This window comes from Dromiciops gliroides, chromosome 6 (assembly GCF_019393635.1).
Source record: "Dromiciops gliroides isolate mDroGli1 chromosome 6, mDroGli1.pri, whole genome shotgun sequence".
NCBI classification, from domain to species: Eukaryota; Metazoa; Chordata; class Mammalia; order Microbiotheria; family Microbiotheriidae; genus Dromiciops; species Dromiciops gliroides.
The window spans coordinates 211657029-211677571 of record NC_057866.1 but is presented as its reverse complement, the minus strand read 5'-3'; the positions used below and the strand labels follow the sequence as shown (position 1 = coordinate 211677571).

The 20543-nt window shown below is 41.3% G+C and overlaps 1 protein-coding gene across 8 annotated transcripts in view; it reads left to right on the top strand.

Moving 5' to 3' along the window:
* Positions 1 to 13368: 13368 nt before the first annotated feature.
* The window catches only part of FAT1 (FAT atypical cadherin 1), a 169644-nt gene continuing 162469 nt past the window's right edge, over positions 13369 to 20543 (top strand). For 7 of the 8 annotated variants that reach the window (XM_043970380.1, XM_043970379.1, XM_043970376.1 and 4 more), the window contains exon 1: positions 13369 to 13771. The gene's annotated coding sequence lies outside the window, so the exon portion shown is untranslated. Of the gene's footprint in view, positions 13772 to 16689; positions 16800 to 20543 lie in introns of those variants that run through there. The other variant, XM_043970374.1, reaches the window with a different exon arrangement.

The following is a 20543-nucleotide window of genomic DNA, read 5'->3' as shown; positions in this document are numbered from 1 at the left end:
GATAGCATTTTCCAGCATGAGTCTGTGAGATTTAACCCTTCTTTATCTCCCAGACTAGTAAATGGGAGAAACCTCTGGTCTCTTTTATTGTTTGGTAGTTACAAGGTGATGTTGATTAGAGGGATAGGAAAGTAGAGATACAAAACAAATAGTCTTGAGTCTAAGCTTAGTCTATATTCCGTATAAAACTCACCAAAAGCCCAAGGCCACCTTTGGGGGGGAGAGAGCCGCGTCAAGCACATGCTGCTACGGCGAGCCGGGCCGAGTCCAACTCCAGTCAGCATCTGTCTGAGCAGCACAGTCGTCGGACCAGGAGAGCATGCAAAAGATCTTTCACTTCCGTTCTCTCCTTGCCTTTTAAGCTCGCACCCCGGAAGTGGAGTGCTTAGCAGCCGGACTGGCGTGCATAGCCCGTGCATGGTACAATGTTTGGGTGTTTCTCACGTCTTTTGGGATTATCTTGGATCATTGTATTGCTGAGAAGAGTTAAGTCTATCACAACTGATCATTCCACAATGTTGTTGATACTGTGTACAATGTTCTCCTGGCTCTGTTCACGTCACTCAGCATCAGTTCATGGAAGTCTTTCTAAGGTTTTCTGAAATCTGCCTGCTCATCATTTCTTATAGCACAGTAGTATTCCATTACATTCATTTACCACAACTGGTTCAGCCATTCCCCAATTGATGGGCATTCCCTCAATTTCCAATTCTTTGCTACCATATAAAGAGTTGCTATAAATTTGCTATTATCATCCCAATTTTGTAGATGAGGAAACTGAGGCAAACAGAGGTTAAATAATTGTCCAGGATCACACAGCCAGAAAATGCCTCAAGCAGGATTCAAATTCAGGTCTTCTTGACTCTGGATTCAGCGTTTTATCTTCTGTACCACCTAGATGACTATAGGTTCTGAGTCTTGAGGCCATGGGATTCAGGACATAGCAGGGAAGCAGAAATATAGTGATGTCTAGAGATCTTCCAAAGTGAAGGACAAAGTGAAGTCAGAGGTGATATAAAGACATGACGTATGTTGGGGTACAAGGGAGTGGGCAGAGAAGTTTGTGCGCAAAGTGAAATTGGAGCCCCCAAGACTGGTTTCACTTACCTTGCTTTTTTTCCCTAAGACTGCTCCTATTTATAACTCCTCATTCCTACTTAAAGCTGATGTTCTCTGGTACAGTCCTCTATAAAGTTGGAAACACAACTTGAAGTCAGTGATTAAATCATTTTAGCCTTCTCTTTATTGGTATAAGCAACCCAAATGCATTGCATTTTGGTCTTTGGTCATATTTCCCACCTATTCATCGTTGCTGATATTCTTTCTTGAACTCTAGAGCTTGGAAAGTTTATATTACTTTTGAAAATACAACCTACCAATAGGAAACATTATTCAAAGCTATTTACAATTCTTTTAAAATGAATAATAAGAATGTTTACTTTATTCCTTTTGCCCCTCCATTCCCTTTGTTTATTTGTTTCCCATATCCTTATACATTTTTGTTACATGTGATCATCAATAATGCATATCCACTTACCCAGCTTCTATTTCTCTGCTTTGTTATTCTAAGCACCTTTCCATACTTTGACACTTTTTTGGGGGGGAGGGGTGAGACAATTGAGGTTAAGTGACTTGCTCAGGGTCACACAGCTAGTAAATGTTAAGTGTCTGAGGCCATATTTGAACTCAGGTCCTCCTGAATCCAGGGCAGGTGCTCTATCCACTGTGCCACCTTGCTGTCCCTATAGTTTTAATAATCTTCATATTTGTTACATTTAAAGGGGCTACAGCCATATTAGACAGAGCACTAGACTTGAAATCAGGAAGATTTGAATTCAATTGTAGACTCAAATACTAGCTGTGTGACCCTCAGCAAGTTACTTTATACCTTCCTCAGTTTCCTTGTCTGTTAAAAAAGGATAATAATAGCACCTATCTTCCTGGGTTACTGTGAGTATCAAATAAGATAATATTTGTAAAATGCTTTGTAAACCTTAAAGTACTATCTAGCGATAACAGTAGTTGTTGTTTGTTTGTTTGTCCTCCGTTTTCATTAATGTAACACTTTTTTCTTCTTTCTAAAGTTTTCTTCTTTTTTTCTTTCTTTTTTTTTGGTGAGGCAATTGGAGTTAAGTGACTTGCCCAGGGTCACACAGCTAGTAAGTGTCAAGTGTCTGAGGCCAGATTTGAACTCGGGTCCTCCTGAATCCAGAGCAAGTGCTCTATCCACTGGGCCAGCTGTCCCCGTCCTCCGTTTTCAAAGAGATAGCATGTGGGTGATGTCTTGACTCATGAGTGAATTGGACTTAAGTGAGTCAGAACTGCACAAAGTCATCAGCCTCACTCTCTTTCCCAGACACATCAAAGTCTAGTGGCAAGACAAGAGTTGAGATGACTGGCAATGGCCTAGGATACAGTGGATGACCTTGTTGTCTCTGCCGTCTGACCAAGCTCTATGCGTCCTACAGTGCCTGTTCAGTTGCCTTCATGGCTGATGGAACAAGTGGGGGAAGTCTTCATAACCCCCTAACTCACACAGGTTTGAGGCCTGTTGGTTACCCTCAACTTTACATGTAAAGATATTTTTTGAGTTCCAAAATTTTCTCCCCACTCCCTAGGCCAGCAAGCAATTTGATATAGGTTATACATTACTATCATGTTAAGTATATTTCCACATTAATCAGAACAAAAGGAAAAAAAACAGAAGAAAGAATAAACAAGAACAATAACAAAAAAACAACAACAAAAGTGAAAAGAGTATGCTTCAGTCTGTATTCAGACTACATAGTTCTAGGGGCAGCTAGATGGCGCAGTGGATAAAGCACCAGCCCTGGATTCAGGAGGACCTGAGTTCAAATCCGGCCTCAGACACTTGACACTTACTAGCTGTGTGACCCTGGGCAAGTCACTTAACCCTCATTGCCCTGCAAAAAAACCCAAAAAACAAAAAAAAATGAAACTTCAGACTACATAGTTCTTTTTCTGAATGTGGAGAAAAATTTTCCACCATAAGTCTTTTGGCATTGTCTTGGATTGCTGAGAAGAGTTAAGTCTATCACAGCTGATCATCATCCCACAATGTTGTTGATACTGTGTACAATGTTCTCTTGGTTCTGCTCATTTCACTCAGCATCAATTCATGTAAATCTTTCCAGGTTTTTCTAAAATCCATCTGCTTATCATTTCTTACAGCGCAATAGTATTCAATTACATTCATATACCACAACTTGTTCAGCCATTCCCCAATTGATGGGCATCCCCTCAATTTCCAATTCTTTGCCACCACAAAAAGAGCAGCTATAAATCTTTTTGTATTTGTGGGTCCTTTTCCCTTTTTAATGATCTCTTTGGGATACAGACCTAGTTTTGGCATTGCTGGGTCAAAGGGCATGCCTTTTAGAGCTTTTGGGGCATGGTTTCAAATTGTTCCCCAGAATGTTTGGATCAGTTCACAAAACAGTACATTAGTGTTCCAATACAAAGATTTTTGAAAAGTGATTTCCCGAACAACATAACTAGCAAGTGCCAGAGGCTGGATTAAAATTCAGGCCTTCCCAACTCCAGGTCTATCTCTTTCCACTGTGCTACCCAGCTACATACTTAATGCTTTAGAGAGTTACTTAGAGGATCAAATGACATAACAAATGTAAAGCACTTAAATCACTACTGTCAATAACAGCTATTATTATTATTATTATTATTATTATTATTATTATTATTATTATTATTATTATGCTGAGAGTAAATACCTTATATGGGGGCCCCATAGTCAGTATATGCCAGAGGCAGGTCTTGAACCCCTCTTCCTGGTTTCTGGTGCTAGGCCAATTCTCTGTCCACTCTTTTTTTTTTTTTGCCAGGCAATGGAGGTTAAGTGACTTGCCCAGGGTCACACAGCTAGTAAGTGTCAAGTGTCTGAGGCCAGATTTGAACTCAGGTACTCCTGAATCCAGGGCCAGTGCTTCATCCACTGTGCCACCTAGCCGCCCCTCTCTGTCCACTCTTGACATACTGCCTCTAAAAATAATACAACTATAAATATCATTTGGATAGGTACACTAAATTTCGAGCCCAAGTTCGAATGCCAGCTTCATCCTTGCTATCTGTATAACTACAGTCTAGTCACTTAACTGCTCTGACCCTCAGTTTCTTCATCTGTTAAATCATATAATAATAAATTCATTCTTTCTTTCAAAGATGTTGTTGTGAGGAAGGCAGTTTGGAAATGATAGATGGCATAAACATGAGATAATACTACCACTGCTGCTACTGGTTATTATTAATGCTATATTTAAATAGTTGATTTTTTTCTCCTTGATTAGAGTAGATACATTATCATAGAAGAACATCAAACACAAAGGAATCTGATTTCTAATTCATATGATGTATTACCCAATTAATGTGTGGTTTGCTACCAAAATGATTGAATAACTTTCAATTCTACCACCAATGAATTAGAATAAAATACCTATTTTCCACAGACTCAACAAGGAATTTTATCCCTTTCTATTACACTAACCCACCTGATGAATTAGTACCATAGTATTGTTTTGGGCAGGCAGCTAGATGACATGGTGGCTAGAAGTCAGGAAAATTAATCTTCATGAGTACAAACCTGGCCTCAGACACTTACTAACTATGTGACCCTGAGCAAATCACTTAACCCTGTTTGCCTCAGTTTCATCATCTGTAAAATGACCTGGAAAGAGAAATGTCAAACTACCATGGTATCTTTGCTAAGAAAACCCCAGATGGGGTCATGAAGAGTTGGACACAACAATTGTTTTGGTTAGGATTTCTTTGGTTATTTGTGAAGTTAAGCCTTTTGCAAGTGATTATTCTTCACAGTTTGTTTATTCTTTTGATGATTCAATTTGTCCACAAAGGATCAAGTATTGTTCTTTTTCATTTGAATCAATTCCTTACAAATTCTGAATGTCAGCTGTCTGATACAACTCAGTATTCAGGGATGTTGATCATTTGGGTCTGGTGACTAGAACTCATAGACCTAAACTAGGTACTTGGGTTTCAATTCTCTGACAACCTCTGTTGTTCTATCCTTTCCACTGTGGAGACAATTCCACTTAGTAATGAAAGTAAATGCTCCAAATCACTACTAATTAGAGAAATGCAAATTAAACCATTCTGAGATGCCACCTCAGACCCATTAGAGTGGCATTGAGGAAAAAAAAGGAAAATGTTAAATGTCATAAGGGGTGAAAAAATAGACACATTAATGAATGCACTGTTAGAGGACATATGAATGGGCACAATCATTTTGGAAAAGAAAATTGGAATTCTATGCAAAAAGTTACTAAATAGTACATGCCCTTTGACCCAACTATACCCCTCTTAGGCTCTACCCAAAAGAGATCAGAGAAAGTAGAAAAGGTCTTCTAAGTACAAAAAAATATTTTTTTGTTGTGGCAAAAAGACTGGGAAATTAAAGGGATGCCTCAATAAATTGTGGTATAAAAATGTGATGAAATACTGTTGTGCTATAAGAAATGAGAAAATAGATTTCAGAGACATGGAAAGACTTATATGAACTGATTCAGAGTAAATTGAACAAAACCAGGAAAACAATTTCAATTATAGCATCAACATTATAAAAAGTAACAATTTTGAGAAGCTTCTACACTGATGAAGAATGAAACGAATAGCATCAGAACAATTTATGCAATAACAACATTGTAAAGACACCTTTGAAAGCCATAATATCTTTGATTAATGCAATAAGCATCTATGATTCCAGAGCCAGGTGTTAAATATATAGTTTCCACCTCCTGACAGAAAGGTGATGATTTAGGATTTGAAACCACACACACACACACACACACACACACACACATACTGTATGGGCCAAATTTAGTATAATACACATGTGTACACATATATGCATACATAATGCACATATTTGAAGCCAGTCAATGAAGGAATGTATTTTGTTTGACTACTCATATTTATCCCAAGGAATTTGTTTTTGTTTTCTCCTTTTTTTCAGAGGGGTGGGAAGGAGATAAAATAGATTTCTGTTAAGAGAATCTGCTGCAGATGTGAACTTTCAAGGGAGGTCACTGTAATGTTAGTTTTGCTTAATTGTTTTACTTTTTCACAAGAGACTTCTCACAGAATGAAGATAATGTGGAAATGTTGGAAATATAAAACAAAATGCATACATAAAATTAGGGGGCCAAATTCCAGGCATAAATCCCATCCCACTGTTTCAATGATTCCCTCAAGGTCAAAATCACAGTTTTGTATTAGGATCTTTAATGTCGCTTGTTTCTTACCCATACTTTATGCCCTTTTCTATAGGCATCTTAAGCCACAGATTGTATTGCTGGCTCTCTTCTTGTATTCTATCATGAATTACATGTTCTCACTACTAATATTCTTTTTCTAATACTGAATTTTTTAGTGTCTGTGGTATTAGGCTTAGCAGATATATATATGGGTGGTTTTCTCCTCCCCTCTGCCTTTTCAATTTAAAACCCTTTTCATAAAGATTTGCAAGGGTATAGACAATTTTTTAAACCAGCCTGTTAGGTACACTCTACCCCTGGACACCATTTTCTGAAATAGCTGTTCACATCACAAAACTGCTCTTGTCTTACTTATGAATCTGGCAGAAGTGATGAAAATACGTCTTCAAGCGGCAATATCTTCAAATGAATATGGCACCTATGTCCCTAAGGTTCTCAATTTCTTGCCCTGGATTCCAAAACCCCTGGAAATATTTTCTCAGCTACTTCTGTTGACATCATTTGTGCCCTATGACTCATCACCTGACCATTTTTGATAAGGCTATTTGGAATATCTGAATATGTGCCTTAGGAAGATAATAGACATCTGTATTATTTATATTAGGCCAATAGTCGCCCAAATATTCTTCTTTAGGATGTTACTATCACTAATTGTTTTCTTCCTTTGACCAATACTGAGTGACTATTGTCTTAGTTGCCCCCATGAATTCACACAATCAATTCCTTACAGCATAAGAAGTTACTTGTTCAGAAGGTTCAGCTGTCTCTTTCTGGGAAAAGGTTTATACCAGCTATATAACTGAATGCTCCATAGTCTTGCTTCTTCCCATCCTTTTCTTTGCCTGGCACACATAATAAATACTTGTTGACTTGTCTTTTCTTTGTCACATTCTTCCATTCTTCCTCTGCCTTTTCAGCCCCTTTTTATTTCTTGCTTTCTCTTTGAAGCTCTATTTCCATTGTTGAGTGGAGAATCATTCCAGTCCTTTCAAGGTCTCTTACAGGAAGGAGACCAATTTTTACATTGTGTACACAGCTCTTATTTGACACTGGTAGAAACACAACCTCTTGGCCCCATCACTTCAAACATTCTCTTACTTTCTAGATTTATAGGAAGTGAGATCCTCAGTCCTTTGTCATTCCTGTTGATAGCTCTTAAGATATGCTGTCATGGCTACTGTTTGTTTTCATGCCTTGGAGGGTTATTTGCTGGGTGCTCCTCAGAGAAGCTTTATTTATTTATAGCCATATCACTCTCTTGACTAACATTGAGAGATGTATCCTTGGCACATTCTTGACTAACATTTAGGGATCTGTCCTTGGCGCTGTGCTGTTGAATAGTCTCCTCAGTGACTTGAATGAAAACATAGAAGTTTTGCTTACTATCGCTGAAGATGACAAAAAGTTGGGAAAGAGTTCATTTGTCAGATGACAGAGTCAGGATCATAAGAGATATTTATAGGCTACAGTATTGGCCCGATTTTAACCAGATAAAATTGAATAAGGATAAATGTCAAGTCCTTCACTTTAATTTTTTAAAATACACTTTACAAATATAGAATGGGAGAGCCATGGGCTAGATAACAGTTTATGTGAAAAAGGACTTGGGCTTTTAGTGTACCAAAATCTTCTACAGTATGCCATAGCAGCCAACTCAGTTTATGTGACTGCCATGATGTTCAGAATGGGGGTGGTGATCGTCCCATTGAATTTAGTCTTGTTCATTCTACATCTGGAATATTGTATTCACTTCCTCTTGCTACAGTTGGGAAGGACAACGATCATCTGAATTGAATCCTGAGGATAATGATGAGGATGGCTAGAAGACGGGAGACTATCATGACAAGGAATGACTTCAAAGAAGAGATATGAGAAGGAACTTCCCTCCCTTCTTTGCAGGTATAGGAGACCATGGGAGTGGAAGATTACAGATAATGATAGACTTTTTGAAGGAGTTGGCTAGTTTTGCTGAACTGCTTTTCTTCTAGTTTTTCTTCTTTGTTAGCAATGATTCTACAGGAGAGGAAAAGAGATTATATGAAATTTAGGTGATTAAAAACAAAAAAATCAATGAAATTTATTTTTAAAAGCAATATTATTCTTTTTGTAATACTTTGACAACTACTTCCTGGGTACTTTTAAAAGTGTGCCAAGGCACAGATTTCTTTTATATAGGCTTAGTTTCCTTAAACAATATGATGATTTCAGCCTGTCTTCCCAAATTCATCATCTTGTTTGGCATTGTCACTTCCTCACAAATCACATCAGGTGTTGACATGGTAGAGTCCCAAATACATTGGTTCTACCACTGTTGTTGGTGAGAATGAAGCGTTACCAAAATGCTGGCTGCTCTTTGACATTTCACATTAGTTTTGTGGTCCCTCCATGATAACACAGAACTAGAATGAACACTAGAGATCAAGTCCAAACTCTTGCAAATTCTTGAGGCAACCAGAACTCTGGGCCTGGAGTCAGGAAGACCTGAGTTCAACTCTGGCCACAGACACCTAGCTGTCTGACCCTGGGCAAGTCATATAACCCTATTTTCCTCCATTTCCTTATCTGTAAAATGAACTGGGGGCAGCTAGGTGGCACAGTGTATAGAGCACTAGCCCTGGATTTGGAAGAACCTGAGTTCAAATCCGGCTTCAGACACTTAACATGTTCTAGCTGTGTGACCTTGGGCAAGTCACTTAACCCCAATTGCCTCACCAAAAAAACAAAACAAAACAAAATAAATGAACTGGAGAAGGAAATGGCAAACCACTTCAGTATTAGTGCCACTAAAACCCCAAATAGAGTCACAAAGAGTTGGACACAACTGAACAACAATAACCTAAGCTCTCTTTAGCCTTTTAATTTCCTCAAAGGCTTTTTGCTGTTTGCTTTTCAAGTGAACTTGTACTGGAAACTAATGTTGCTCTTTTTTGTTTGTCCTCTTAGCAAGATTTCATGGACTAAAGCATTTAAGGGCTGGGGGGGGGGGGGGGTTGAACTCTTTCTTTTGTTGATTGTTTTATATTAGTTAAACTGCCCTAAGAAATAGCAAGAGTTATTGTTTCTATTCTTACCTGCTCTCATCTGTTTTAGACTTTGGGAGTCAACATTTTGCTTAAGCAGATTAAGTTAAGATTGTTGTAATGATATCCAAAATTTTCTTTTGTTCTGTATCCTTTCTTCTAATTTAGTGATTGGCATAGACCCTTGCTCTAATCAACCAATGATCTGACTAGGTATCAATGGCTAATTAAGAAATTATTGCTAAAAGGTACTCTGTAATCAATGGATTCTGTTACCATATACTTAATTTCATTTTTAATGATGTTGCTTTAGGTTGACTATGTTCAAAGTCTTATAACTCTTGAAGAGAGTAGTAATACTACATAGATGTGAGATTTTTGCATGATCTACAAGTCACTTAACTTTTTTGTTCTTTGGTCTCCAATCATATTTTTAAAGATTTTTTTGCCATGCATTTTGTCCCCATTTTCATATTAAAGTTGCTGAATATAATAATATATGTCCATTTAATTCAAAGGATCTGGTCAAATGCATCATGGATTTTCTGTTTCTTCATCCTCTAACAAATTTTGATGCATAAGGTGAAATAACCCTCTTAGTGGTCTGTTCTCTTATTCTCACTGGGGGCAGTACAAGGGAACAAATGTTCCCTGATATTATGCTTTTTGTTTACCTTGGATGCACAATGAAACCTAGTCTAACAAGCTATCCTTTCACTTAGTTGCAGTCTTTTAAAATTTGTATTAGAGTTGTGTTTGCTTCAGATAAACATTAAACATATTTCTGCATTAGTCATGTTATAAGAGAAGAATCAGAGCAAAAAAGGGAAAACCTCAGAAAAGAAAAACAACAGCACCAAAAACAAAAGAAATAGTATGGTCCAATCAGTGTCCATATTCCACAGTTCCTTTTTTTTTTTTTTTCTGGATTTGGAGAGCCTTTTCCATCATGAGTCCTTTGGAACTTTCTTGTACCGTTGGATTGGTGAGAAGAATCTAGTACATTGCCTGCTTCTTGAGAAGTCCCACTAAGTTTTTAAGTGATATAATACCTTCAACAAGTTTATACTCTAATACTTATAGCCTCCTCAATTTAATCAATCTACAAGCCTTTATTAAGCACCTACTATGTGCCAGGAACTTTGCTAAGTACTGGGGATACAAAAAAAAAAGACAAAAGACAGTCCCTGCCTTCTCAGAGAACTCACAATCTAATGGTGAGACAAATAAAAAATAAATTCAAACATGTTGTATACAAGATAAATAGGAAATGATTAAAAGGGGGAAGGTATTAGAATTAAGAGGGATTGGGAAAGGAGGTTTCCTATAGGAGATGGGATTTTGGTTAGTACTCAGAGGAAGCCAGTAGGTGAAGATGAGGAGGGAGAACATTCCAGGCGTGCGGAACAGCTAGAGAAAGTGCCTATATTGGGGCAGCTAGGTGGCGCAGTGGATAGAGCACCTGCCCTGGATTCAGGAGGACCTGAGTTCAAATCCTACCTCAGACACTTGATACTAGCTGTGTGACCCTGGGCAAGTCACTTAACCCCAATTACCTTACCAAAAAAAGAGAGAAAGAAAGTAAGTACCTATAAACATCCATGGAGCATCTTGTTATCTTGTTTATGGAACAGCAAAGAGGCCAGTGTCACTGGATGGAAGAATACATAGTGGGGAGCAAGATTTAAGAAGACTGAAAAGGCAGGGGAGAGAGGTAGGTTATGAAAGACTGTGAACTCCACACAGAGGATTTATGTCTGGTTCCTTCAGAGCTTTGCTATTTGCCTTCTAAAGTGATTGCTAGTTAATCTGATAAATTTTGAGAATCGATAAACTGTCTTAATGGGTTACTCTCCCCTCCCAGGTAACAGGGTGTTTGAATAGTGACCTTCTAGAAGCAAGGATGACTTGAAGGAGTGACTAATGGGAATTTCAAACAGGTGAGGTGATACTTTACTTTGGGGAGGATGTATTTTTTGCATTCTTTAAATTCTGCCTGAGTAATTATCATTATATAGAGTGATTCAGCTGCCACAGTGGCTGTGTTTATTTTGTGGTTTATATTACAATTGTGGAGTTACATGCATTCAGCACTTTTCTTTCTTTCTTTCTCTTTCTTTCTTTCTTTCTTTTTTTTTGTGGGGGGTACAGGGCAGTGAGGGTTAAGTGATTTGCCCAGGGTCACACAGCTAGTAAGTGTCAAGTGTCTGAGGCTGGATTTGAACTCAGGTCCTCCTGAATCCAGGGCTGGTGCTTTATCTATCCACTGTGCTACCTAGATGCCCCACATTCAACACTTTCTGAAGAAACTCCTCCTCTGGAGAGAATGGTGTGCAAAAAGCAATATTTCTGTTTTCTGAGTCAGTCCTCAGTATCCCCTTCTTTTCAGCTCTGGTGGAGAATTTGACCCAGAACCTTGCCAAGTGTGCTGTGGGTCCCAAAACATATCTTCTCTATGATGTTTTGTCTTCCCAAGAGACAACAGATACATCCCCAAAAAACAAAACCCCCAGGAAAATCTGTAACTCTCAGTCTCATCCTAGGACCCCCAGGAACAGTCTTGAGTCAGTTTTCCAAGATCTGAGATGTTTAGCCTAGAGGACAAAGGACTAAACGAGAAGTGATAGCTATCTTCAAAGGTTTTAAAGGGTTGTAAGGAAGAGGAACTGAAAGAATTTGTTCTGTGTTTGGTTGTGAGGGTGGCAGCTAAAAAGGAGAGGTTTTAGCTGAACTACAGAGAAATAACTTTTAAGGGAATCAAGTCTTGCTTCAGGGAAATGAATCGTCCCCTGGTGAAAGTGATGAGGTTTTTCTTCCAAGGGAGCAAGACTGGATGCCCATCAGTCAGAGAGATGCTGCAAAACGTGTGTCTCCCTAACAAACACTGTTTTCCTGATTCCTTGCATCAGCTCAGGAAGTCTTCGCTTTCAGCTCGTATAATTTCTCCCTCCTCTGTATAATTCCCACCCTACCTTTAAAGCCCGTCTCAGATGTCACCTGTGCCTTCTTTTATCCCCCACAGTTGATGGCTGTTTCTCATTAGCACTCAAACAGGTCTTTGTTTTGCACCCCATTGATGAATTTATCGTGTATTATTTTAAATTAGTGTCTATGCTTATGTCCTATCCTCAGCCTAGATTATGTTTAAATCAAACTTCTATCTCCCCAGGGCACAGGCAACTACACACAGTCAGCAATTAATGCGCATTTATTGAACTGAAACGGGAAGAATTGGACGATAATTTCCGTCTCTTACAAACCTAAAATCTCTGTTCTTTGTGAATGCTTGTGCTAATCTATCAGCAAATTTCACTACAGATGAAGCGGAAGGAAAATAAAAAAGGAAAAACCCATCTCTCCAAATAAATAAAACTCGTATGTGTCTCCCGAGTACATTTTAAAAATCTAGCAGCACTCGAAATAGCATTTAACAGTAAAATAAGGCTAGGGGCTTTACTGCGAAGGCAGATCGAGAAATAACTTAAAGAAAGAAAGACAAGCAGCTTAATTTGGAACCAAAACAGCCAAAGTTGAAGGGGGTTAAAGGAGAAAGTCCGAGACTAGCAAGCAATTGACTACGCCAAGATTCTTATTCACAAGCCTGGCAGGAATTGGAGCAGCAACATGTTGCAACTAATTCCCGGCTGCAGAAAGGAGGAAGACCATCACCTGCAAGTCACAGGTTTGAGAAACACTGCCCTGGGGCTTGCAGGAAAAGGAGGGAGGCTCCCACTCAGGTGCTCCCAGGCCACAGCTGAGCTGAGGGAGGGAGGGTTGGAGCGGAGTAAGAAAGAAGGCTTCCTCTCCTGATAACGAGAGGGAGAGACAAGGCAGTCAGGCAGACAGACAGAAAGACAGACGACAAACGATCGGGCTGCCGCCGCCACCGCTGCAGCCTCTATTGCTGTGGCCCGCACCGCTGGAGAATCCCGACTGTCCAGAGGTGTGGGGGAGGGAGGGAGGGTAAGAGAGAGGGAGGGGCTGTGACGTCACTAAATTCCCCGCCCTCGCCCCTCCCCCTCCCCTTCTCCCTCTCCCCCCCGCCCCCCCCCAAACCCCTTTCCATTGAGCCAAGTCCAAGAGGGAGTGAGTGAGAAAGAAAGCCGGAGTCACTGATCCGCCGCAGTTCTCTGCTGCAACTCAACTCCGCTCTCCCTATTCGTTGCCTGGACATGTCCTGAACAACTTGGATTTCCTCTCGTCCATTATTTGCTCCAGCTCTCTCCCTATTTCGTCTCCTTTTTTTCTGTCCAACTTTTAAGATCGGCTGGAAGTCTTGGGCAATGCGGCCGCCTGGATGCGGGGAGCAGCGGCGGGTCTCATTTTCGTGGGGGAAATGCTGAAGAACCGAAGCAAGGGGAAAAGTTGGTACTTTCGACGGGGTTTTCTGGGCTTTGGGGGTGCTTTAATCAAACCGTGGGGAGGGTGGGTTAACGGAGCTGCAAGAGACTTTTAAAGTGGAGCGAGGAGGCTTCCGCTGGCCTGGTGAGTAGTACACTATTTAATGCTTCGATTTCTTTTTTCCCCCAGTCTAAAATGAACGCTGAATTTGAGACTTACCTTCCTTCATTTACCCCAATGCACACAAAAAGTAGGTGCGCGTTACCTACCCCTAAGAGAGGGACACGTAGGTAAAAAAGCGTACGGGGAGCCCTAAAAACGCATAAATACGGGCCAGTTAAAACAATTTGCAAAGATATGCTGCTTTTGCATTATTTTTGAGTGTAACTTGTTATAGAAATGGTGCCCTGGGAAGAAGAACAACGGGGACCAGGTGATATATTGGGATGTAGCGCCCTCTAGTAAATGCAGGCGGGTAAGGCGACTTCTTGCTGCTTTTCCTTGCGCAGACTGCAAACTTCGGTAGTGTCCCGACACTCTAGGGACGTCGCGGTCGCCCCCATCCTCTTGTCCACCAGTTTCCACCTCAACCCCTCCCCCATCCCTACCTGTTCATCTTGAGGTTATCTTCTCGATTCTCGTTTCCTGACCGCAGTTGTGAGTCAGGGCAGGCTGACAATCCCGGTGTAAAGCCGGGGGGAGCCTGTGGGTTGCGGGATAAAGATCTAGGCACCTACTGGTAATGGCATCCCCCTTATGGTATTTTCCGAGGCTACTTAGATCTACGATTCAAAGACAAGCTTGGGGATTGAATGGGGATTATTTTGATCCCTAGTTCTCAGATGTTGGGATTTTGGGTGGTAGATAAAACCACCCTTGATTGATCCTCCGGGCATTTGGGCTAACGGATCAATTCAAAATACCCCTCAAAACGTGGCAGCGCCAGTGTCTACAGAATGTGCCGCTCTGTCATTTATGGCCCTAGCCCATTTCCTGGGGTGATCATCTCCAACTCCTGCCAGGCAACCTGGATTCTTGGGTAGCTCGGCAAATCGGAATTCCCAAACAAAATGTTTCACCCTGATTATGCGGCATTATTTATTAATAAATATCAATTACTCCAAGGAATTCATTGGGATCATTGATCTTTAATGTGCGGTTGTATACACCAGTAGCTTGTTGCTATTTATCCTTAGTAGTGGGAAGGCGGGTGCAGCAGTCAATTTCTCCTCTAGAAACTGAGAATTGTGATTGTATTTTGCCCATGCTACTAATAGCTAGAGCTGCCACAATCGCAGTATTTTATGTTTGTGGTCTGGTATATAAATCAAATTGACCAGGAGAGGTTTGCCCAGAAGATGTCTTTACGTTTGTAGCTTAGCTTAAATGTGTGTAATCGTGGGGGAGAAAGTGTGTGTGTGTGTGTGTGTGTGTGTGTGTTCTCAAGTGTGATCACAAGTGGGGGGTTCCTAGTGCTGAGGAAAACGCAGCATTCAGTTTAACGTCGTAAACAGATTCTGAATGTTTTGTATTTTCCCATTTGCCACAAATCTGTTCTACATCTAGTCCTCAACTACCAATGTTAAGGTCATTGAGGAAATGGTGTTTGGGTGGATAAACTTTGAACCAGGGAATCCGCCTCCCGCAGCCTGCAGTAGGGTTCTCTGCTCTTCTTACAGCCCTCTTTCCCCCAAATTAAATCTTCTTTGTCTATACCACGGTGGAATGTGAGCTAACTTTCTAAAATGTGCCTTACCTTCCTTTGGGAGACCCCCTCCCCCCATCCATACATCCATAACTGTCTAGACTTTGTATATTAATATGCTAGAAAAGGACCTGAGAGATGCTAGCCCAATCTCTTCATTTTAGAGATGGGAAATTCAGGCTCAGAGTGGTTTGAGGTACATCTAATTCCGATTGAACTCATTGGGAAATGTTTCTTCTATAAAAGATGGAGTTAAGAATATGAAGGAACACTCTCCGAATCATAACTGCAGTATTTTGTGAGCTAGAATGAAGTTGCTGGAGTTGAGGATCATTTGAGATCCCTCTATTCTCAATGGACTTCCTAGTCTGTATTTTTGAGCTTCCGGTTGGATTTTTCTATTTTTTCTGATGTCTCTGACTGTCTCTGTCTCTCTGTTTCTTTCCCTCTCTCCCCTTCCCTCCTTCTCCCTCTTCCTACGCCTGCAGTCCCTTATTCTTTGCTTCACCTCCTCCTCACTCCTCCCCTTTCCCCCACCCTTTGATTTTTAAATAACGCGCTGGCTTTGATTGCAAACTGTCTTGGACTTGCTAAGTTGGTGTTTTGCCTAAAGTATTTGGCTTCCTTAGGTCCTCGGTTGGCGGTTGAGTGCTTCAGTTTCCCCTCGTGGTAGGTTTAGGCAGATCTGAGTTTAGGCTTTATCCAAAACTACCGGCGAAACACTTCCATTTCGCCTCCCCCCCCCCCTCCCGGGACTATTTGGTTCTAGTCTGTGTGGAAGAATCTTTCAGGTTTATGAAGCTGTGATAGACTTGTAAATTTGAAGAGAAGGGTAGATGTCTATTTAAGGACTAATCGGCAGATTTTACGGGTTGAAGAATTGCAAACATAAAAAGGACTCATGGAAGGCTTTCCTCCTTTTAAGACTCGTTTGAAATTTCCCGGACCAAAATCCTGGTGTGCATTTTAAATTGCTTGGAAAAGTCCAACCAGGATTACGGCATTCAAACCCGTTCTTAGAAGGGTGGATTAAAAAAAGAGAAAGCCCCTAAATGCTCACTTGTCCCTTCCCCCTAGTGAATGTGCTTCTATAAAAGCAAGAGCGTGGATCTTTGATCTGCAGGGTATAATCATTTAGGAGCCATATGGTTCAGAGTCCGGGAGTCTGGGAAAGTGTGCGGTTTAGTTTAGTTTTTTTTTCCATGCCACAGAAACGAGCGCCGGCGCTCCTGTAAGTTGCAGCAGGCGGAGGGATCTCCCTCCGGCACCTCGAGAGCGTGAGAGGGCTCCCGGGCTCCCGAGAGAGGCGACGACTGCGTCTCGAGGGAGCCGCGGGGGAGCGGGTGGAGGACGGAGAGGGGAAGAGAGGGGGACGGGTTGGCCAGGACGGACGGAGATCATGCAAGACCGCGACCTCCCGGATAGGCTCCGCTGCAGACCTCTCCCCGGGACTAGGGCAGCCTGAAGGTGAGCCTGAGAAGTGCTCGGGGCCCCCCCGACTGCTGCAAACTTTCCAGGAAAGTTTGTCCGGAGCCGGAGTCGGGGAATGGAGGCGGAGGGAGCGAGAGGGGAGCTCGCGCCTGCGGCCGGGGAGACTTTCTGTCTGTCCTCGGGTCCCCCGGACCCGGATCTGGACGCCGAGAACTTGCAGCTTCCAAGGGGGCGGGGGCGGGAATGGAGCGACTCGGAGGCTCTGCCTTGGGAAAGTTGGAAGGGGGGAACCCCGTGTGAGCCGTGCCCGGAGGCCGGGCACGGGGCCAGGCACTGGGGGATGCCCATTGCCGGGGTGGGTAGATAGAGGCGCACAGGGAAAAACAAGACGCGCGTGTTGTTTGTGTGTGTGTGTGTATGTGAGTGTGTGTGCGTGCGTGTATTCAACTTTGTTATAAGGGATGTAGAAGGAAGCAAGCTCAGCCCCCGAAGAGCAACAGATAGCGATGTTACCTGTACACAAAATCCACGCTAAGACAAATGTTAGCCAGACCCGAGTGTGTGTGTGTGTGTGTGTGTGTGTGTGTGTGTGTGTGTGTGTGTGTGTGTGTGTGTGTCGGGGGGCTTACTGCTCGGGTGCAGGCTGCGGGGCTGTGGCGGCTCCTGCCGAGACGGGGCCATTGTCCTGTTGCCACAACCAAGTGAAATCAAAGCCTTGGGGATTGAAAGATCAGTTTGCAGTCCGAGCCTTGCAAAGTGCTGTTACCTGTCTCCCCCCCCCCCCCGCCCCCTTCCCATCCCCCCAGGCTGTTCTCCCTTTAAAAATTCCAGCGAGGAATTGGGAAGCCCTGGAAACATACACATTCTTTTTAAAAAAGTGTCTGCCTCATTTTGTTGTTTTTGTTGGTTTCGTCTGTTCCGGTGGCTTAAAAAAAAAAAAAGTTGTGCTGGTTAATGAATGTTAACTCCGCTTCCGGTTTAAGTTAAAACACAAACAAAAAAACTAGTAATTTTATTAAGAGGGGAAGGGAAGCAGGTAGAGCAGCCAGTAGAAATACTGGAAAGAGTCTGCAGAGTTCTCTCGGGCCACCCGGAGTTTTGTAGCCCCTTGGAAGGGGTGAGCAGTCCGGATTTAATTGGGACCCTTGTAAAGTGCACCGGCCTGTTGGTTGGAAAAGCTGCACGTTCTCCCAATGGGTAGTTTGGGCTCAGCCTTTTGTGAGACTGGGAATTGTTCCCTAAAGCAGGCCTGAAGTCGTTTGTTTCAGGATTTCTTTGAAGGTTAATTTAGGGAACGACACACTTTTCATCCCAAGTCAACGGGGCTTTTAATGATTCTGATTGGTTTACTCTGAATTAAGCGCTTTTTTTTTTTAATAAAGAAAAAGTTGTTTTTAATGGAGGGTAGAAAGAGGAAAATTTACCAGTGCTTGCATTACTGAGGAGCCATAGTGTCCTTACCAATAAATTCATTTTGCCCTGAGCTGGGATGATGCTACGTGAATTAGGAACAATTTTTAATGCTTTTGCGTGGAATGTGAATTTTTCAAGTAACAGTGGAGTCCTGGGTTTAAGGATTGCAAAGCCGTTTCCCCCCCCATTGTATATATTATAATGAGAGACAGCATGTGGTAGAGGAAAGAGGACAGAATTTGAAGTCAGAAAGACACGGATCAGTTCCCACCCTGGCTCTGTCTAGCCGTGTGGTAACCAGGATTATTACCCTTTAGTGACTCCATGCCCTTTATTAAGTTACTTAACCCAGGGCCTCATTTTACTCATCTTATAAAATGATGGGTTAGGATGGGTGATTTCTAAAGTCCTCTCTAGCCCTAGAAACTTCTTAGAAGCTAATTAGGGAAAAGCTGGAACTAACTATTTTGCCCCTTGGTGTTTTATAGGAAATATAATTTAGCATCCTGGCTTTGTAGATAGGATGTTGGGTGGCTTGGAATTAGGAAGTTCTGGGTTCAGATTTTACCTTTGATTCTTAGGATATTTGTTTGATGTCAGGACTTGATGTAAAGTCTGTGAGCCTCATATTATCTCCTTTAGCGATGATAACACCTACCACACTAAATTCTTGTGAGCAAAGTACACTGTAAATATTAGCTTTATTTAAATGTGAGGGGGGTTTTTTTTGGTAGACTGGAATTTCAGGGTCACCCAGCCAGTATGAGTCTTCCTGAGGAAGAGGCCAACTCTGACCATTTGTGTTGCCTCTCGTGAGTCTGTATACATTGACATTGAGTTTTAATCAGTCTTAGACCATTTGTCATTAGACCCCTGTTTTCATCTGTGTGGGTTTTCCCTTCCAGGATGCAGACTAGTTGCTTCCAACTTCATTCAGTTCGAAAGTTCATGGTTTCACATAAATTCATCACCTGGTGGCCACCCTTCTAAATTATGAGCCACACTGCATGCACTTAATTGCACAGATCCTCTGAAAATCAGTGCTCAGTCTCTTGGTCCTCAAGAACCTTTCCAACTAATCCAAGGAGCCCTCAGAGCTGTAATGTCAATAGAACATTTATTAGTTGACAAGTTAAATAGAAATTATTAAATGCCTACTCTGTGCTATTAGAGTAGGATTTTAGTGGAGAAAAATGAACAGTTTCACACACACATTTGGTAACAAGAATAATAAAATCTTTTCTTTGTCCTGTCCATGTTTCGTCCAGACCTGTGATATAGGGAACTCCCAGTTGTACAGACGCCCTCCACTGATGGAGATCTGACAACTCACCTGTAATTTGTCTTTCAGGGTTGTTTGGGCAGCCCCTGGTCTTAGAGCTAGCTAGCCTGGATTCATTTGGCAACTATCATAAAGTGTCTTCTGCAGACCAAGGCCCTGTGCTAGGTTTTGGGGAAACAAAGTCAACAGTGAAACAGATCTGGCCTCTTGTCAGGACTTGAACTCACATCTTCCCTTCTAGACTGGCTTATCTACTGCACCAGTAGGAGCAAACTCAAATTAAAAGCAGGGCCCACTGGACTTTCCTTAAAGATCCCTGTAGGCTGTATATTAACTTAGGTTGTTTTTTAAAAAAAGTATAATTAAATTTTATTGTTGAAATGTTAAAATAATTATCTGTAAACATTATTATCCCTAATTATTTTTACTTAAATTAAAATACAATATTATCTACATTTTATTGTGTGATGATTAAAATATGACAATTGTATTTTTATTCTGTTAAATATTTCTCAATCTTTTTGTGTGTGTGTGTGTGTGTGTGTGTGTGTGTGTGTGTGTGTGTGTGTGTGGGCAATAATGGTGGTTAAGTGACTTGCCCAGCCAGCAAGTGTCAAGTGTCTGAGGCCGGATTTGAACTCAGATACTCCTGAATCCAGGGCCGGTGCTTTATCCACTGCACTACCTAGCTGCCCCCTCAATTACTTTTTAATCTGGTTCTGTTGGTATGTTGGAGTGTTGTGGGCCTCATGCTGCCCATGGGATCATACTCTGTCCCACACCATATTGTACTTACATATCATCCTTGTAATTTAAGTCTAATTTGATAAAAATATATATTCTTAAAATTTTATTAAAATTTTGAAAATATTGGTTGAAATGATTTACTGCAGTTGTAAATAGCCTGGTTTTTACCGTGTGTAGTAAGAGAAGTGGTTAGTGAGATGAATTATAGTACTTAAGGAATTTGAAAATAATCATTCTGTAGTATATTGTACAGTGCCCCTGGTGAACATTCATGGAATATTAGTTGACTTAACAGATTGAAGTTCTATCTAGATAAATACAAAACATTTCAAAAATAG